The sequence below is a fragment of the Podarcis pityusensis genome (assembly GCF_964106645.2).
Source record: "Podarcis pityusensis genome assembly, chromosome: 9".
In the NCBI taxonomy this organism is placed as follows: domain Eukaryota; kingdom Metazoa; phylum Chordata; class Lepidosauria; order Squamata; family Lacertidae; genus Podarcis; species Podarcis pityusensis.
In genome coordinates this window covers 51312724-51332925 of record NC_138034.1, presented here as the reverse complement: position 1 = coordinate 51332925, position 20202 = coordinate 51312724, and positions in this window count along the sequence as shown.

The following is a 20202-nucleotide window of genomic DNA, read 5'->3' as shown; positions in this document are numbered from 1 at the left end:
GGCCCGGGGCTGCTGCTGGGCCATCCCCTCCACACCCAGTCCAGGACCCGGGAGATGACCCTATCTTTCTTGGAATGGTGTGCAACTTCTTGTGCCTGAATGGGGCGGTCGGGAAGCAGCTCCAGGCTCATAACCTCTTGTGCAGGTGCTGGGTCAGGGCCTGTTTCCGGTAGTGGTAGCCTGCTGAGGGCGTCCGCATGGCCCATCGCCTTCCCAGGTCGGTGAATCAGTGCATACTGGTAGCTGGCAAGGAAAATTGACCACCTGAGGACGCGAGGAGACAGCACTTGGGGGGTCTGCTTTTCGGGGGCAAACAAGCCAAGCAACGGCTTGTGGTCAGTCACCACGGTGAAGGGCCGCCCGTACAAGAAATCATGGAATTTTTTTACTCCCTTTACGATTGCCAGACCCTCCTTGTCGATTTGCGAGTAGTTCCGCTCGGTTGTGTTGAGTGTCTGGGAAAAGTACGCCACCGGTACCTCTCTTCCATCCGGGAGTTGGTGCCCCAGGACAGCTCCAATGCCATAGGGTGAGGCGTCGCATGCTAGCACCACCGGCAGCCTCTCGTCGAAGTGTGCCAAGACCGAGTTTGAGACAAGCAAGTCCTTGACTGCCTGGAATGCGGCCTCCTGGCGCTGGCCCCACACCCAAGGGGCCCGCTTGTCCAGGAGTCTGTGTAGGGGCTCCGCTACCGCCGCCTTGTGGGGAAGGAAGGAATGGTAAAAGTTCAATAGTCCCAAGAAGGCCTGAAGTTCAGTCTTGCTCTTGGGCGCTGGGGCATCACAAATGGCCCGTACCTTGTCCCCAGTCGGGTGGACCCCTTCTGCGTCCACCATAAATCCCAGAAAGTCCACCTGAGGCACTCCTAGTAGACATTTTTCCCGCTTCACCTTGAGACCCGCCGTCTGGAAACGGTGCAGAACGGTGCGGAGGCGGTCCTCAAACTCCTCTGGTGTGGGGCCGGCAATCAACACATCATCGAAGAAGGGGGTGACGCCAGGAATCCCTTTAAGGAGAGAGTCCATTATATTCTGGAATATGCCTGGTGCCACGCTGACACCGAACTGCAGCCGCTTTACCCTGAACGCTCCTCTGTGCGTCACAATCGTCTGTGCCTCTGCTGTGGCCTCATCTACTGGCAGCTGTTGATATGCTTGGGCCAAGTCCAGCTTGCCAAAAATTTTCGACCCAGCCAGGGTGGCAAGGACATGGCTGACCACTGGCACTGGGTATGCGTGGGCCGTGAGGGCCTTGTTTATGGTACATTTGTAGTCTGCGCAGATGCGGACCGAACCATTAGGCTTGACGGGTGTGACGATTGGGGTTTCCCAGGGAGCATTAGGCACCGGCACCGGCTCCAGCACTCCTTGCTCTACGAGTCGGTCCAATTCCTCGTCTATACGGGGTTTCAAGGCGAACGGGACCCGGCGGGCCTTGAGCCTGACCGGTCGTACTGCGGGGTCAAGCTGTAGCGCAATGGGGGGGCCCGTATACTGTCCCAATTTCCCATCGAAAACCCCTGGAAATTCCTTGCATATGGCGTCCACGTCCACTTGTAAGCTAGTGTGGTTCACCCCGGTGACAGCTAGCCCCAGTGGTCCAAACCATGCCAATCCCAGTAAGCTAATGTAGGGGCCCTTGACCACAAGCAAGTCCAGTTGCCGCGTCCGCCCTCGGTATTGCACCCTGAAGGTCCCCACCCCCATTGTGGGGACCTTACGTTTCTGGAAGTCCCGGAGGGTGAATGGGGCCGGCCTGAGTTTGGGACCCCCAGTGGGACACAGTTTCCTTAAGGTCCTTGCCGAGATTATGGATAGAGCTGAACCCGTGTCAAGCTCCATGCGGCATGGGGCCCCCTCTATCTGTACCTCTACATAAATTTTCTCTACGTTGGGGTGGGGCAACTGGTATACCTGGAAGTCCGTGAGCTCCGTCGAGTTGCCTTGGTGCGTTGGGCCCCGGGACCTGGGGCTCTTGGATTGGTCATCTGATGCCTGGTGTCGGGTGGGCCGAGCCCGACACACCCGGGCGATGTGTCCCGATTTTCTGCACTGCCTGCACTCTGCGTTGCGGAAACAGCAGGTCCTCCTCTCGTGACTCTCCCCGCAGCTTGCGCAGTTCCCTCCTTCTCGTCGAGGCAGCTGTGGTCTGTGCGCTGCTTGAGTGCGCTGCTGTACTCGGTGCACCTCCTCCCTGTCGGATCCGGAGTCGTCGGTGAGGTCTTCATGGTGGACCCTCGGTTGGGATGGCAGGCTCGGCCGTGCCTCTTGGGTCGACCTCTCGGCAGCTTCTGTTGCCAGGGCCTCCTCCAGAGCGACCTGGAACGTTAGGTCCTTCTTAGCGTAGAGGCGTCGTTGCAGCTTCTCATCCTTCAGGCCACCGACGAGGCGGTCACGAAGCATGTTCTCCAGCTCTGAGAAGTTGCAGAACCGGGCGGCTTGGCGGAGAGAGGTCACAAACCCAGTTATGGTTTCCCCAGGGGCTTGCCGCTTTGCGTAGAAGGCATTTCGACGAGCCACCACTGAGGGCTGCGGCGAAAAGTGCCCCTTCAGCTGTTCCATTATTGTTTTGTATGGAACAGTAGCGACGTCTTCAGGCGCAAGGAGAGCCCGGGCGATTTCAAACGTCTCCTCTCCGCAGACGCTGAAGAATATCGCCCTCTTCTTGGCGTCTTCTTCGTCGGTGACCCCTTTGGCTTCTAGGAGGAAGGTGAAACGGGAGGCGTACGCTTCCCAGTCTCCAGATGCTGGGTTGAATGGCGAGAAGCTGCTGTTGGCTGCCATTCTGAGTTCCTTGTGCCCCGGAGCTGAAGCCTGGATACACGGTGCGAGGCAGCGGTGCGGCAGTTGGCGGTGCTGCGGTGCTGTGTGTGGCAGTCAGCTCAGCGGGATCCCATCCTCGTCGCCAGTGAAATATACTCAGAGTCGCAAAGTGATTTCATGCTCTTTATTCAGCTCATAGTGGTGAGGAGGAATGAATAAATGTCCCCTCACAGTATCTGCTTTATATACATTATTTACACAATGGGCTGCACATGATTGGCTAATTCTGGAATTCTACTGTAAGCCAATCAGGTTGTGGATTCACTTCTATCTGGAGCAGGATTGGGTGGTTCCTGCCAACCAATCATACTGCTGCATTGTTCTAGGACCAATCAGACTGCTGCATTCTGAATCCTATTGTTCTAGGACCAATCAGACTGCTGCCTTTTGGATCCTATTGTTCTAGGACCAATCAGACTGCTACAGTTTGGATCCTATTCAACTCAGTACATAACACCTGGGTTTTTCAGAAATAAGTCGTGTCAGATGAACCTCGTTTCTTTCTTTTCGATGGAGTACAAGCTTGGTGGATCAGGGGAATGCTGTGGACATAGTGTATCTTGATTTCAGTAAGGCTTTTGACAAAGTCTCCCATGATATTCTTGCAAGTAAGCTGGTAAAATGTGAGTTGAACAAGACAAATATTAAGTGGATTTGTAGCTGGTTGGCAGATCGAACCCAAAGAGTACTTATTAATGGTTCCTCGTCCTCTTGAGGAAAAGTGACCAGTGGGGTTCCACAGGGTTCTCTTTGGGGCCCATTGTTGTTCAACATCTTTGTAAACAACTTGGATGAAGGAATTGAGGGGATGTTTATCAAATATGTAGATAACAACAAACTGGGAAGGGTAGTTAATGCTGTAGAAGACAGAATTAGAATTCAAAATGACCTTAACAGAGTGGAGAACTGGGTCTAAGCTAACAAAATGAATTTCAATAGGGACAAATGTAAGGTTCTGCACTTAGGCAGGAAGAACCAGATGCATAAATATAACATGGACACACCTGGCTTACTAGCAATACACGTGAAAAGGATCTAGGGGTCATGGTGGACCACAAGCTTCACATGAGTCAACAGTGTGATGCAGCAGCAGAAAAGCTAATGCTATTCTAAAAGGTAAAGGTAAAGGTACCCCTGACCGTTAGGTCCAGTCGCGGACGACTCTGGGGTTGTGCACTCATCTCGCTCTATAGGCCGAGGGAGCCGGCGTTTGTCCGCAGACAGTTTCCAGGTCATGTGGCCAGCATGACTAAGCCGCTTCTGGTGAATCAGATCAGCACATGGAAACGCTGTTTACCTTCCCACCGGAGCAGTACCTATTTATCTACTTGCACTTTGACGTGCTTTCAAACTGCTAGGGGGGCAGGAGCTGCGACCCAACAACGGGAGCTCACCCCATCGCGGGGATTTGAACTGCTGACCTACTGATCGGCAAGCCCTAGGTTCTGTGGTTTAGACCACAGCGCCACCCACGTCCCTCTAATGCATCAACAGAAGTATCGTGTCCAGATCAAGGGAAGTAATTGGTCAGCTCACAGTTTTGCTTCTGTTGTGCCTAGTTTTTAGGCTAAACATACATTCTAGGTAACATTGCTAGGTAATTTGTTTCTTTGGTTAAGTGCAAAAGCAAAATAACTTGCTTGTTTTTTAAGAATGCAACCATAAACAAATTTACTAGGGTGCAAGCCAAAATGAACACCTTTCTTCCAAGCAAAATATCACAAGATTGTGTGAGGCTGATTAATGACGTATGTTACCAGCCAGAACAATCAACTACGATGCTACATTTCTCATGGGCTGTCACATGGAAGATGGAGCAAGTTTGTTTTCTCCTGCTCCAGAGGCTAGGACCCAACCAATGGATTCAAAGCAGATTCCGACTAAACATGAAAAAACCTTCTGACAGTGAGAGCTGTTCAACAGTGGAACAGTCTTCCTCATGAGGTTGTGGACTCTCCTTTCTTGGAGGTTTTTAAACAGAGATGGGATAGCCATCTATCATGGATCCTTTAGCTGAGTTCCCTGCATTGCAGGGGGGTTGAACTAGATGACCCTCAGGATCCCTTCCAACTCTACAATTCTATCATTCTATGAGCATATAGGATGTTTGTAATGTTGTAGAATAAATTTCACAATTCTTGTGAGCTGCAAATGGCAGGCTGGTTTGCCTGGCTGCCAGGTGATTGACCAATGCTTACAGCCTTTGAGGGGTGTTCCCCTGGCGGCAGGCCCAACTAGCCAATGGGGCACTTGGGCCTGTTCCCAAGGTCAATAAATGGTGGACTGCCCAATAGTTTTCCTTGCCCTTTCTTCACCATACCTCCCACTCACCCTCTCTTAATTTGATTGTGTTTACTTGTGCTTTGGCCTTGCTATGGACCAAGCTGGCAGCTGTATTTGAGGATGGGTAGGAATTTTTCCATTTGGCAAATTGGCACCGGCCATCTGGTTTCCGCCTACCTCATAGCTATCATCACAAATTTGTAAGGTGGTTAGGCATTGGGTAAGCCTAGATTAGGGGTCGGCAAACTAAGGCCTGGAGGCTGAATGCGGCCCCCTAGGCTTGTAAATCCGGCCCGCGCAACGAAGCCGGAACCCGCTGCAAAGCTGAGACTCCCAATGCTGGTGACAGGAGGAAGAGGCCGAGCTGTATTGAAGAATAATTATGGATGATTACCAGAGAAGCTGAAGGAAGTCCAAAAATAATTAATTTGTTAAAAATTGGATAAAATTGGATAATTGTGTTGGAAAATTAATAAAAAATTTATTCAGAAAAGGAAGAGGCCGAGCTGCAGTGGCTCTGCCAATCAAATGCCACGCCTTGTTTACCTCAGAGTGGAAGGGAAGTCTCTGCCAATCAAACGGTGCGCCTGGTTTGATTGGCAGAGCCACCGCCGCTTGGCCTCTTCCACCCATCACCACCACCACTGCCCTGGTGCTCCTGTGGGCCAGAGAATGGAGTGGATGAGCTCGCTCTGCCTACCCATTTCAGAAGAAGAAGAAGCGGCAGCGGTGGCAGCCCCTGGGGAGGTAAGCGCAGTGCCTTCTTTCACTAGGCAGGGAGGAAGCCCGTTTCACGCTACCACCGCCAGCCCTTCGGCAAATGAGGCAGGCAGCAAACCAAGAAGGCAGCTGGGGCTGGGGCTGGGGTGGGGGGGGGGAAGGACTACTTGCCCCCCTCGCAGTGTGCATAGGAATTCAGTTTTATATTTGGTTTTATATTCCATTTTATATAGTCCGGCCCTCCACAAGGTCTGAGGGACAGTGGACCGGCCCCCTGCGGAAAAAGTTTGCTGACCCCTGGTCTAGATCTTGGCTGGAGGGGAGGTTGTAGCCTCTGCCTGTCCCTCCATGGGAAAGGGTATCCTGTTAAAAGGATCCAGGAAGAGTGGCTTCTGTCTGACGCCAAGAGCGGGCTAGGGCCATACCACTACTTCAACAGGGACCCTGCAGGGGTACCCCAATTTGATGTAGGTCAGAGAGCACCCCTCCAAGATGTGGTTTAACCTTAGATGCACTGCCAGCAGAAGGGTTGGAGTGGAATTGCAATGGCTTTACCCAGTGTCTACGCCAAACCATTCTCTACTCTAACCAATAAAAGTTGTGGCCATAATCAAGCCAAAACCCAATACAGTGGTACCTCGGGTTAAGTACTTAATTCGTTCCGGAGGTCCGTTCTTAACCTGAAACTGTTCTTAACCTGAAGCACCAGTTTAGCTAATGGGGCCTCCCGCTGCTGCTGCGCCGCCAGAGCACAATTCCTGTTCTCATCCTGAAGCAAAGTTCTTAACCCGAGGTACTATTTCTGAGTTAGTGGAGTCTGTAACCTGCAGCGTACGTAACCTGAAGCGTATGTAACCCGAGGTACCACTGTATGCTGTTGTCCTGTGTGATATTCTTTCCCTTGCGGAATTGTGGGGTCATGGGGCCTTGGCACACAACTGTAATGATCACAAACTGCAGCAGAGCATTTCTGCATAATAATGGTTTATATCTTTCTTTTTTCTGTGTGATTAATAAACTGGCCACCTTGCCTGTTTGACCTGGCACTAGGACTGTATTAAAAGAGCTGCATGGGCTTGCTCCTGCCCTAGCTGCTAAATTTTGCAGGATTGAATTTACATCACTGCCATTTTTCACACAATGGTGAGTACTTAAATTTATGTGCTTCTTCAAAGAGGTTTCAACAGGTGGTTTAGAGTGGTTCAAAGAATCAAAATTTGCAGGAAATACCAGTTGCTCTGAAACAGCCCTGATAGTTGAACATGCAATAGGTAGTGAGGGTTGGGGCTGGGAAGATTGGACTAGATTCAAAAAACATTTACACATCAACAGCAAACACAAAAGGAGCAATAGAATTGGACTTGTGTCAGAATTGGCATAAGTTTCCAGCATAAACTCTAAGCTCTTGGTTTCAGAACCATCTATCCATGCCTTTATTATCTCATCTGCACAATGAACACGTTTTAGCATTTTTACGGAATTCAATGAGCACAAGAAACAGTGATCCTGCCAGCAAAATATAGAACAGAGTGCCTGAATGACTGTGTGGCCTACACACATTTTTTTGATTTCACTCGCTCCACTTAAGGACACTAACATAGATGGCTTTTCTTGTGGTGCCCACTCATTCTTTATTTCACAAGGCAGGGCTGAATGACCTCAACAACTCCTGGGGCACCCACATCCAAGCTTTTGAGGGCAGTGCAACTACCAAGAGAGACCGCTGGGTCTAACACAAAGAACACCATGTAGAGCGCATTGCAGTAATTCAAGCTGGAAGTTACCAGAGTACAGTGGCCAAGTCATTGCTGTCCAAAAGGGGCTGTAGCTGGCAGACCAACCATTGCAACTTGTAGCCATGTTGCACATTTGGTATGCAATGATATGTCATGTGTACATGAGACTATTACAAAAGTATGCAAACAATTCAATTTCACAATCCAATGGGAGCACTGCATAATTTATGTGCAGATAAATCTACAGCAGAGGCTGTACATTCCTACCAGCCTACTTAGGCTAGCAGACAGGAAAATACATAGAATACATTCTTCATTGTGTGCTTTCTAAGACTGAGAGTCAGCCTCTGCACTGCCTACTTCTGGGAGTGGAGAAAGACCTTCTATGAACTGAGCTTTCAAAGATTCTAAAGGCAGGGGTGGACAACCTGTTTCTCCTCAGTTATCTATGTGATTTCTCAGAAATTAGAAGAGAAACTAGAAGAAACCCTTTAACCATCTAGTTCAAGAGCCTGTTAAAATACTGTATCAGCCATAATGGCCAGGAATCCAGAAGGCATGTTGTTGGCCTCACTGCCGTAAGCATCTTTTTCACATCCTTGGGCTGCAACAATAGGAGCTGATCACACTAGGTGTAAATTGATGATGCTGTAGGGGCCTGCTATAGACTTGAACCAATTCTAGTCTCAAGTTCAGCATGGATCTGAGTGATTGACTGGTCCATTGTCAATGATATCACCCTGTTCTAGGCCAGCCTGTTTACCAGTCTAAATATCTCTATTGGGCGATTCACTGAGAACTCAATAGAAGCAAAGATATATGCTTCTTTTGTTACCATTGTGGTAGGAACAGTTATGTAGTCATACCTCTGTCAGATTCACACTGAGACCTACAACACCCGTACTCCAGCTGATGTCCAGTCTATTCCATTGCCTACAGCTCCTCAGTAAACTAAGGAGCCTCCTGAACTGTCCATGGCCAGAGAGAGCAATCAATGACCCTTTCCATCTCACTGTTCCTCAGTGAAACTAAGAGTCTGCTGGGCAATGGATATAGGACATAATATTGAAATGGCAGCATCGAAAAGACTGTGGAATGTAGATTTGAAATTTACAGAGTGCTACATGATAAAAGAAAATTACCTGAAAATGATGTTTTTTTAGATGGTATCTGACTCCTAGTAAGTTAGCAAAAATGTATAGATCAGAACCAGATATCTGTTGGAAGTGTAAAGAGAAAGAGGGTTCATTTTTCCATATGTGATGGTCATGTAAGGTAGCAAAAGATTTCTGGGAAATGATTTATAATGAGCTTTAAAAAATGTTGAAGATAGACTTCCGGTGGCGCGCGATCTTGCGGCAAGCAAGGGATTTCTCGGAGTGAGAAATCCCAGCTATTTCGGATGGAAAAGGGGGGCTACAGGGCGCAGTAGCTCCCCGGAAAGTCTCTGGAGAGTGTCCAGGGCATCAGGTTCTCGGCAGTGCCCTAAAACTGCCCGTCTGGCCGTCAGGTAACCCCCAAAAGGGTGAAGAGTACGGCGGAACGGGTAGCGGGCTATCGGGAAGCCATTGCTGCATCCGAATAGCGAAGCCCCGAGCTTGCGAAGAACAGCGCTCCGCTCTCAAAACTAAATTTCAAAACAATTTAAAGTGCTAACTTTAAGATGTGGAACTAAGGAAGGCTCCGGATTAACAAGATTTTCTTTTTCGAGTTCAGCTGTCATCTGGAATCACTTTTGACACAGCAACTTTTGCAGAGCTGGAAAATGAAAGTAAGTTGCCACTAGTGGCTATTGTTTCCATTTCCCCGTAACTTTTAGAAACAAGATAAAGAAGTAAAAAACAACTTTATGGGATCTGGAAGAACGGAAAGAAGTAATTAGACTATTGGGGAACAGAATGTAATTATGGGGAAGTATAAAGATCTTTGATGGTACAGAGGAAAATTAAAGAGCGAAGTTTTCTGCTGCACCACTTTCACTTTTAAAGACAAAGTGCAACTCGTAAAGGCTACAGTGGCAACGATTTGGCATATCCCTCCTGTTCCTTCATTTCTTTAACTTTTTATCTTTCTTCGAACTGGATACTAAAATAACAGACGGAATTTGGTACTTTGGGTACTTGGACTCATTAATATTTTTTTATTTTCTTTTTTTTCTTGCTCCTTGTTCCTTTTAAATTCAGACATAAACTTCCCCAGTGGATGGACTGAGTTATTACAACTTGTTTTTTTGAATTCCTTCTTAAGTCAGTGGAAAATTTTTCTAAAGTGACCTTGGCTCCTCTCCTGTTTTCCTGTTCTTTGTTATCTTCTCCGTGGGTTTTACCCTCTTGGATAGTTTTGGATAGCAACTGCTGACATTTATTATTAATATACTATTACTCCTGGGGTGTTTAAAGGAAGTTTAATTTGAATTTGGAATTTAGTCCATCATTTGTTTGTTTTTTCCCTCCCTTTTCTCTTTTTGGACTGCAACTTTATTTGGACCAAACTTTTGCTTGGATGTCTCTTTTGGACTAAAATTTTATTTGGATTCTATTGGATTTAACTCATTGGGATTACAAACTCATTGGGATTATAAATTTTATTTGGATTTATTGGATCTAACTCATTTGGATTATAAGATCATTTAACTCATTTAACCCATTTGGATTACAAGCATAAAGACAAAAGGAAGATCTTATTTGAGGATTAGCCCAATTGGGGGCAAGAAGATTGTTTCTGATGGTGTTGGTGGTGGTGTGTCCCCCATCTCTCCCGAATTATTGAGGGACCAAGTATTTCTGTTTTTGTCCCTTAGTGGTTTTATAAGTTATTCTCATTTTCAAAAGTTTCTAACTAGATACCTTTGTCATTACCCTGAACATACAATTTTGTTATTTTTTTGAACCGAAATCTGTAAATTAGATATATTTGAGATTTGATTAGGAGGTAGTGGTAAGGGTGGGGAAATGGCACAAAAGAAAGGGGCGGAAGGGGGAACACCAACAGATAGGAGAGCATCTAAGCAAGAATCGGATTTTAGAGCAGAAATATTGAAGATATTTGCAGATATTAAACAAAGCCAAAAGAATTTGGAATCAAAATTGGAACAAGTGGATAACAAAATGGAACAAGTAGATAACAAAGTTGGGGAAATGGATTAAAAAATTGATGAGACAGTTAATGAATTGAAAGGACAAATAAAAGAGGTGCCTAAAAGAACACAATCAGTAGAAGAGGGGTTGAAAAAGACGAAATTGGAGATGAGGGAAGTGAAGCGAGAGGAAGAAAAGTGGAAGGTGGAGATGATGGAAATAAATAAATCCCAGGAAGAAATTAAAGATGCAATTGCTATGAATGAATTGAGACAGAGGGAAGTTAATCTGAGGCTGAGATCAGTACCAGAAACACAGAATGAAAACATCAAAGAAAGATTGATAACAGAAATTGCGCAGTGGCTGGAGATGTCAGTAGAGGAAGTGGGAAAAACAGTATAAAACGCATTCAGGATGAGGATAAGAACAACAAAGGCAAAGAAATTTCTAGGGGATTGTTTAATCACGTTTAGAGATCGAGAGATGAGAAATTTGATACTACAAAAGAATAGAGAGAAAAGACTATACATTGATGGAAGTTATATAATCATCTTTAAAGATATACCAATAAGGTTGCTGAAACGAAGAGATCCTTATAAGCCACTGGTACAGATTTTGAAGAGAAATAAGATTGACTTTAGATGGGAATATCCAGAAGGAATTTCATTTTTCTACAAAACTAAGAAACGCAGGTTGACGAGCCCAGAAGAAATAGGGAAATTCACGAGAAGATACAAGGAACTGCAAGTGGAATAAGAAGAAGAAAAAGGAGCAGTAGGAGGAGTAGGATCCAAGGATGAGTCAGAATCGGCAGAAGAGGAGGAAGACCAAGGAAAGAGATCTGAAGAAGAAGAAGTAGAAGAAGAAGAAGAAGAAGGAACAAAAGAAGACAGGTTATAATTAGATTTAAACCAAATTTATTTAATTCGATTTCACTATGGCTTTAAAACTATGGAGTTGGAATATAAATGGGATGAATGATAAAAGAAAATGAAATAAAATTGAACAATTCTTAAGAAAGAAAAATTTGGATATCATTTGTCTACAAGAAACACACGTGGCAAGGAGGCACAGGAAAATTTTGATTAACAAAAGATTAGGGAACGAATTTGTATCTTCGGACAAGGAGAAAAGAAGGGGGGTTGTGTTATATATCAAAAACAAAATTGAAGCGAAACAAATTTTCAAAGACGAAGAAGGAAGAATTATAGCAGTTCAGATCAAATGGCAGGGCGAAAATCTAATAATTGTCGGGATCTATGCACCTAATGGAAATAAGACTGATTTTTACATGGGTTTTGTAAGAAAAACTATTCGAACATATGGACCAGAAAATCGTAATAATGGGAGATATGAATGGGGTGGTGTCATTGGAAACGGATAGATTAAGAGAAGGATTAAATAAAGAAGGGAAATTACCAATAACTTTTTTGTCAATGACTAAGAATTGTAATTTGGTTGATATCTGGAGACTTAGACACCCATTAGAGAAGCAATTTACTTATTACTCAGAGCCGAATCAGCCAATGTCAAGAATTGATCAAATATGAGTCTCAAACGAACTGACTCCAAGAATCCAGCAAGTAGAAATCTAACCTAAAGTAATCTCAGATCATAATCCAATAAAATTAGAAATATTGGGTTTTGAAGAAAGAACTTTCAGATGGAGAATTAATGACTATCTGTTGGATGATCAGAATATCATAGACAAAGCACAAAAGAAACTATCGGAATATTTTATGGATAACACCAATAAAGGAACAAGGATGAACATTGTTTGGGATGCAAGTAAAGCAGTTATGAAAGGATTCTCTATACAACAGAACTCAGTGAAGAACAAACATAGAGAAAAAAGGAAAAAGGAAATTTTAAAGCAGATTATGGCCAATGAGCAGAAATTAATTAAAAAACCAAATAATGCAAAAATTAAACAAGAAATTAAGACTCTACAAACTCAATTTGCAATTATGATAAATCAAGAAGTGGAATGGAACATAAAGAGACTACGACAGAAAAACTTTGAGTTCGCCAACAAATCAGGAAAACTACTTGCTTGGCAAATTAAAAAGAGAAAAGAACAGAATACGATTAACAAAATTATTGTAAATGGAGAAGAGATTGTTAACCCGAAAGGAATTAGAAAAGGATTCTTGGACTTTTACAGGCAACTATACAAAAACAAAGAGAGAAATAACTTAAAGAAAATAGAAAAAATTTTAAAAGATAAAAAGGTGCAGAAGATCCCAACAGAACAAAAAGACCAGCTGAATACCCCAATAGAAACTGAAGAGATTAAAGAGGCGATAAAAGAATTGAAGAGAGGTAAAGCCCCGGGATCAGATGGATTTACTTCAGGATATTATAAAGAAATGAGAAGTGTCTTGTTATTCCCATTGAAAGAAGTTATGAACAATATCTTAAAAAGAAGAGAAATCCCAGAAACGTGGAAGGAAGCATTCATTACTTTGATTCCGAAACAAGACTCTGATTTGACTCAAGTTAAAAATTATAGGCCTATTTCCCTGTTGAATACGGACTACAAAATATTTGCAGGAATTTTGGCGAAGAGACTGAAAAAGATCTTAACAAATATTATCCACAAAGATCAAGCAGGTTCTTTGCCAGGCAGACAAATGAAAGATAATGTAAGGAACATAATTAACATTTTGGAATATTTGACTCCCAGAAATGAGAAACAAGCGATATTGATGTTTGTGGACGCTGAAAAAGCTTTTGACAATATTGTATGGGATTTTATGTTGAAAAATTTAGAGTATATGGAAGTTGGAAAAGACTTCTTTAATGGAATCAAGGCAATATATACAGAACAGAAAGCTAGACTGATAGTTAACAATGTGGTTACAGAAGATATAAAAATATCTAAAGGAACAAGGCAGGGCTGTCCGCTCTCGCCATTGTTATTTATAATGGTCCTGGAGGTTTTGTTAAACACGATCAGACAAAATAAATTAATTAAAGGGGTGTCAGTAGGTCAGAAGGAATATAAAGTAAAAGCCTTTGCCGATGATCTGGTTATAACGATGGAGGAACCAGGGGAGAGTGTCAAAAAAGTATTGGAGGAGATTGAACAATTTGGAAATGTGGCCGGATTTAGATTGAATAAGAAAAAAACTAAAATAATGGTGAAAAATATGGAGTACAATAAGATAGAAACATTGCAACAACAGATAGAGATAGAGGTGGTAAAGAAAGTAAAATACTTAGGAATTTGGTTGACTCCTAAAAATATTGACCTGTTCCAGAATAATTATGTTCAGATATGGAAAGGAATTAAGAATGACTTGGAGGTGTGGGGTAGAATGAAACTGTCCTTTTGGGACAGAATATCTACGATAAAGATGAATGTGCTCCCAAAGATGTTATTTTTATTTCAGACTATCCCCGTTATTAAGGGGGTAGGGATTTTTAAAGATTGGCAAAGAACGATTTCAAGGTATATCTGGCAGGGCAAGAAGCCAAGAATAAAATATAAATTACTAACAGATGTGAAGGAAAGGGGAGGCTTCGCCCTGCCAGACATGAAATTATATTATGAAGCAGCTTGTCTTTGCTGGTTAAAGGAATGGATTAAATTAGAAAATACGAAGTTATTGGATTTAGAAGGTTTTGATAACAGATTTGGGTGGCACGCATACTTATGGTGTGATAAGAAGAAAGTTCATAAAGGATTTGGGAACCACATCTTCAGGAGTTCATTAATAGAAGTATGGGACAGGTACAAAAGCCTTCTGGAGCCAAGAGTTCCACACTGGCTATCTCCGTTAGAGGCTATGAGTGTAAAGAAAATTAATATGAGAGGGAAATGGGCCACATACGGAGAATTAATAACTAAAGAAGGAGGAAAATGGAAATTAAAACCATACGTATATGTTAAAGATTATGTGTATGATTGGTTGCATTACTTTCAGGTAAATGAAATGTTTAAAAAAGATATAAAGGAAAGTGGATATGCAGAAAAAGACTCAAAGTTCCAAACAGAGATAATAAATAATGAATATAAAACTCTGTCAAAAATGTACAAGATACTGTTAGAATGGTTTACGAAAGACGAAGAGGTTAAATCGGTAATGATACAGTGGGCCAAAGATTTTGGATATAACATTCAATTTGAAGATTGGGAAAAATTATGGAAGGAAAGTTTAAAATTTACTGCATGCATGGGGTTGAAGGAAAATGTAATGAAAATGTTTTACAGATGGTATATCACTCCGGTAAAATTGGCAAAAATGTATAAAACATGTAATAAGTGTTGGAAATGTAAAGAAAAAGAGGGAACTTTCTACCACATGTGGTGGGAATGTAAGAAAGTAAAGAGTTTCTGGGAAGCAATATATAATGAATTGAAAAAGATGTTAAAATGCACTTTTGTGAAGAAACCAGAAGCCTTTCTTTTAGGGATTACAGGAAAAGACATAAGAAGAAAAGACTTTAAACTTTTCCAGTATGCAGTTACAGCAGCAAGAATTCTATTGGCTCAGAAATGGAAACAAGAGGAAATGGGGGGCCACTAGGGGGCGCATCAGAAGATGGCTGACAATAACATCTCTCCGACCCACACGAGGTAATTTGGAGGCTATGATGGGAGTAATTAGCCTCCCTAACCCCCCCCCAGGACGGTGGGGGGGGGACTGCCTTTGCCTGCTGTGCCCTATACCACCCCCAAACTTGTGGGGATGGGGGCACTAGGCACAAAGCCCTCCTGTGGGATTCCGGCACTCCTGGATGCCGTCCCTGATTTGCGCCACTAGCTGCTAGAACTTCAAAAGAAAACAATTTGGATGAAGGAAATGCACATATTTCAAGGAAGGAGGGGAGTAAAGACTGCTGTAGAAGAGATCTCTGATAAAACAAGACAAGAATAAACATGAGAAGATACGCCAAGACACGGTATGGCAAATGACTGATGGGGGAGGGGGGGAAACTTTCCTTTCTTTTCTTATGTGATTAACAAGAATCCCCTCCCCTCACGAGTCACGAGTCAGAAATGTCGTTTTAAGGACTTAAGCTGTGGATTTAAGGCTGTGTGGAGATAAACTTTCGAACCAAAGCATGTTTTAAGAAGAGCGAGGAATGTATAAGAGCTTGGGAATGAGGCAGTTAAAAATGCCGTCGCCATATTGGGAAGTTCTGTCGGAGGTCTTGAGTCTGGGAGGAGAAAGAGAGAAATAGAGCTGTTTATATATTGTGGGTGAAACTCCTCAGAGGGGCTTAAGAGCGACAGCTTTGCGAGATGGAAAGAGCGATGTTATCTATGAAGGCGATGATATATGGAAACCATCTCGATTTGAGGAATGGAAGAACGGAAAATTCACACAGGATTATTATTATTATTGGTGTTTATCGGCTTAAGGAGACTATCAGAAGAGATCATAAAGAAAAAAGAGAAAATATATAAACAAGATGTGATGTGGAAACAGCAAGATAAGACTGGATAGAATTATGAACTCTGTTTGGACTGATTTGGACATTAACGCAGTAGCAAGAAGATGATCAGAATCCCCCTTCGGATCTTGAAATATGGGTGCCCCCAACAAAATTTAAAATTCGGCTTTGTAATTCAGAATTTATGTGATGTGATTTAATTTGATTTGATTGGCCGGTTAATAAAAATTAATTTTTTAAAAAAAGGAAACAAGAGGAAATACCGACGATTCAAGAATGGAGAATGAAATTGACTGACTATGCGGAACTGGACAAACTGACCGGGAAAATAAGATATGCCCGAAACCAAAAGTTCATCGAAGATTGGGGAAAATTTGTAGATTATCTGAAAAATATATGTGAGGTGCAAGCAACGCTAGCGGGGTTTCAAGAAGCACTGTAAAATTTTAAGAGGTATTGCTGAAAGTAAATAGAAAAGGAAGGGAAGACAAATGGCAATGCAATTAAAGGAATGCGTATTGAAGGGTAAAAATGGATGATTACCAGAGAAGTTGAAGGAAGTCCAAAATTTGTATTTTGTTAAAATCAGGTAAAATTTGGATAAAATTGTATGATTATATTGAAAACTAATAAAAAAATTATTTAAAAAAAATTGTTGAAGATAACCTCTCTTTAAAAACTAGAAGCTTTTCTCTTAGGTTCAGAGGTACCCAAAGAACAGAAGATATTATTTTTGTATGTGACTCCATGCCCATAGATGGAAAAAAGAAGCAGTTCCAACCAAGGAAGATTGGCAGACAAAATTAATGGAATATGCCTAAATTGCGAAACTTACTGGAAGAATAAGAAATCAAGAACAGAGACTTTTTAATACAGAATGGGGAAAATGTGTGTACTATTTGAAGAATTATTGTAAATCATTAGGATTAGCAGGATTGATGTAAAAATGTGCAGAAAGAATAACTTTTAAGGGAATATCAAAGGAAAATTACTAGATAGGTTTGAATTGGATATGCGGTGGTAAAAGATATAACATAAGTAAACACAGAAAGTGGGGAGGGGGTCGATTTGAGGATGTGATTCTCTTTACTGAATATGTAATTTTTTGTTAAAATATTTGTAAAATTGGAAAATGAAACTAAGAGTCTATATCCTGTGCATGTTTAGATGAAACTAGGACACTCTAATCCCATTCATGCTTAGGTGGAAGTAAGCCTTCTAGGACTTACACTCAGGCAAATGTCTGAGAGTCTAAATGGTAAACATGCAAGACTCTTTTTTAACTTTTTGTTTTTAAGATGCAATCCATCAACAGAAGCCACCCATGCTTCTCATTACAATTAGAGATATTCAACTTTTCTTTGAGAAGCTCCGAATGGCACAGGTTTCCCATGTTGCCTCCTATTTCAGGTAGCCTCCTCCCAGTGCCACTGACCAGGCAGAGACTTGTTTCATTCTGACAGGCAAACTCAGACCACTTTCTTCAAATGTTAATAAAAATGTATATTAAATGTAATATAATAATATACAGATTTTTTACAACACATTTTTGTATGCTGTTTTCACTAATATACGCATTTTATGCACATTTTACCCTAGTATATGCATTTGTTATACACATTACTTGCACAGAGAACTATATGGCAAAAATCAGAGAAGTGCACATTTTAAAGGATGACAGAGTCCTGCTTCAGAAAGTGTGGATCATGTAGATTTACCTACAAATGAGAACTGAATCGAATTTCTCCCCCATCAATGGTAGCAGCTTAACCTCTTTCTTTTCCCCCCTCACAGTTTGGTGTTTCATCTTGTTTTTGCTGCCACTACAAGTGGTGGCAACAGCAACTATGTTGGCAGCTTGCCCACCATTTTTTGCATTCTTCACAGTGCCCTGGAATGTTGCATTTGTGCACAGGGAATGGTAGAAAATAATTATGGAGAAAATTATGCAAAATGGTCTCCTTGGTGAAAGTGGGGTGGGAAGATGAGAAAAATAAGAAACTCAGAAATTATCTCAGAAAGAGATCATCTTGGAAATGGCAGGGGCAGAGCTGAGCAAAATAAGAATCCCAGAATTCTTGTCAGAAATACATCATCTGGGAAATTTCAGCTCAGCTCTAGTCTCATTCTGGCTGCTTGTACTTTGTTTAACTTTATCTCCTAACAACCTTCCCCCTATCAAAATTACATATATCAAGGTTCAAGGACAAATTAACCCAAGGGCTATTGGCCAGCTTGATTCTGACTGTGCAATAGAAGCTGGAATCCAACCATGGTTTTCATTCGGATGCAGATAATGGTCCCAGCGGCTCTGCACAAAGAGATCTGTGCTCAGTCTCTGGAGCAGTTTCTAGAGTTCATTGGCAGCATAGGCAACACATGTCAGCTTGCATTAAGCATAAGTGCTAGCTTCCAAAAATGCTCTGGGGAGCACTGCTTGCAAACTTAGACTGTTGGCGCTGTCCACTTTCTCCTATGATATATTTTCCAAGGAGTGTTACTTCATTATGAACTTAGATTCCATAATCATATGAAAATGGAAGCAGGGGGAAAATCGTACTCAAATGGCTTACTTACCATAACTATTTGTTTTTCACATGCATGGGGGGGAAATAATAATCTGCTGATGCCCAGTGTAACTTGTGAGTGACCAGAAGGACATGGCTTTCATATATAGCTACCCTGTTTACCAGTTCAGACTGCAAAACTTTGAACTAGCCATGTAACTACAGCATTAACAAAGGCAGCAATTAAAAGGTGATGGTGCTTCTTTGCATGCCATGAAAATTCTGCCTGTTATAAAAAGCATGGGATCACTCAAGGCTGGCTTCCCACCTCAGTCAGTTGGCAACTTTGTGTTCAGTTTCTGTCTTTTCATCATCACCCCACCATCTCCAAGAAACTCTATATGCATCCTTGTTGCCATCCTCATCCTCAGTGACGGATTACCAAATAGGTAGAGTAGGCACCAGCCTATGGACCCCATGCCTTTTAGGGGGCCCAAAACAACAGATCAAAATAATATTGATTTGATCTGAAAACTGGTTTATTAAAATTGTTGACTGGTAAAATAAAAAATGTATTAGGAGATAATTTGCAAAGCCCTCCCCTAAGATGTCAACTGCCTAGTGGCCTCCACAGGGTTTAATCCAGCTCTGCTCATTCTGTCCAAAATGTTCAGGCAGATCTCTGCAGTCATCTCCTCTCATTCATTCATTTGTTCATTCTTCATTTATCTGGCTTGGCATGCAACTGAAATTTTCACTTTTAAGTGTTTATTTTATTGAAATATGAATTTGTATCTTGAAAGCTCGTATCTCTGCAGCTGATCTTTTATATCACTTTAGTTGGAAGACGGTGTTAAAACAAGCCACTTACTTGCTAGCATTTAACTAAATTCAGGGCTCCTACAACAGCAGGCACTCTCACACTCCTTACAGCTGACTGCCCTGGACTTTGCTGCAGTAATAAATCAAATGATCCCTTGCCTTTCAGCAAAAATAACCTTGAACTGTATGTTGGTTGGTTATCTACCCTGAGAGCTTCCAAGCTTTATTCTGCTCTCATCAAATTGGATTATATGTTAGCTCATCACATATCTTGGGTTATCATTTTTAAAGGTTACTTTCCTTCCTGGAAAAATTAATTGCTTTGAAGCTGTCTTTCCTACTCCTGGCCCTGCAAACTGTACACTTGGCGGAGGACTACTTCATATGCTGCCTGGAGCAGCACGCTTGCCTAAACAGCTTGTGGGAACATCTGCAACTTGAGCTTGCTTGGCAAGGGAGAATTGTGTGGTTATTCTAAATAATCCAAACAAGCCATTGTTTGTGCAATATGTGTTAATCACCCTATTCACGTTCGCAGAAGTTATCAGGTGCAGTGTGGGAGTAACCTTGGAACTGTCACAAATATAGGCTGCCCCAGGTAATAATAATATGACTGCTATTGTTTACATGCACACCTGTATTTTAAATTGTCTTTGCTTTAGCCTCCACCCTTCTCCTTCTTCCACATTTTACCTACAAAACTCTAAGACAAGAATGACCCTCCAAAAGTTGTTAGACTACAACTCCTATCACTTCTGCCCATTAACCATACTGGCTGGGGTTGAAGGAGTCCTGCAATATCTGGAGGGCCACAGGTTTGCAACTGCTGCTC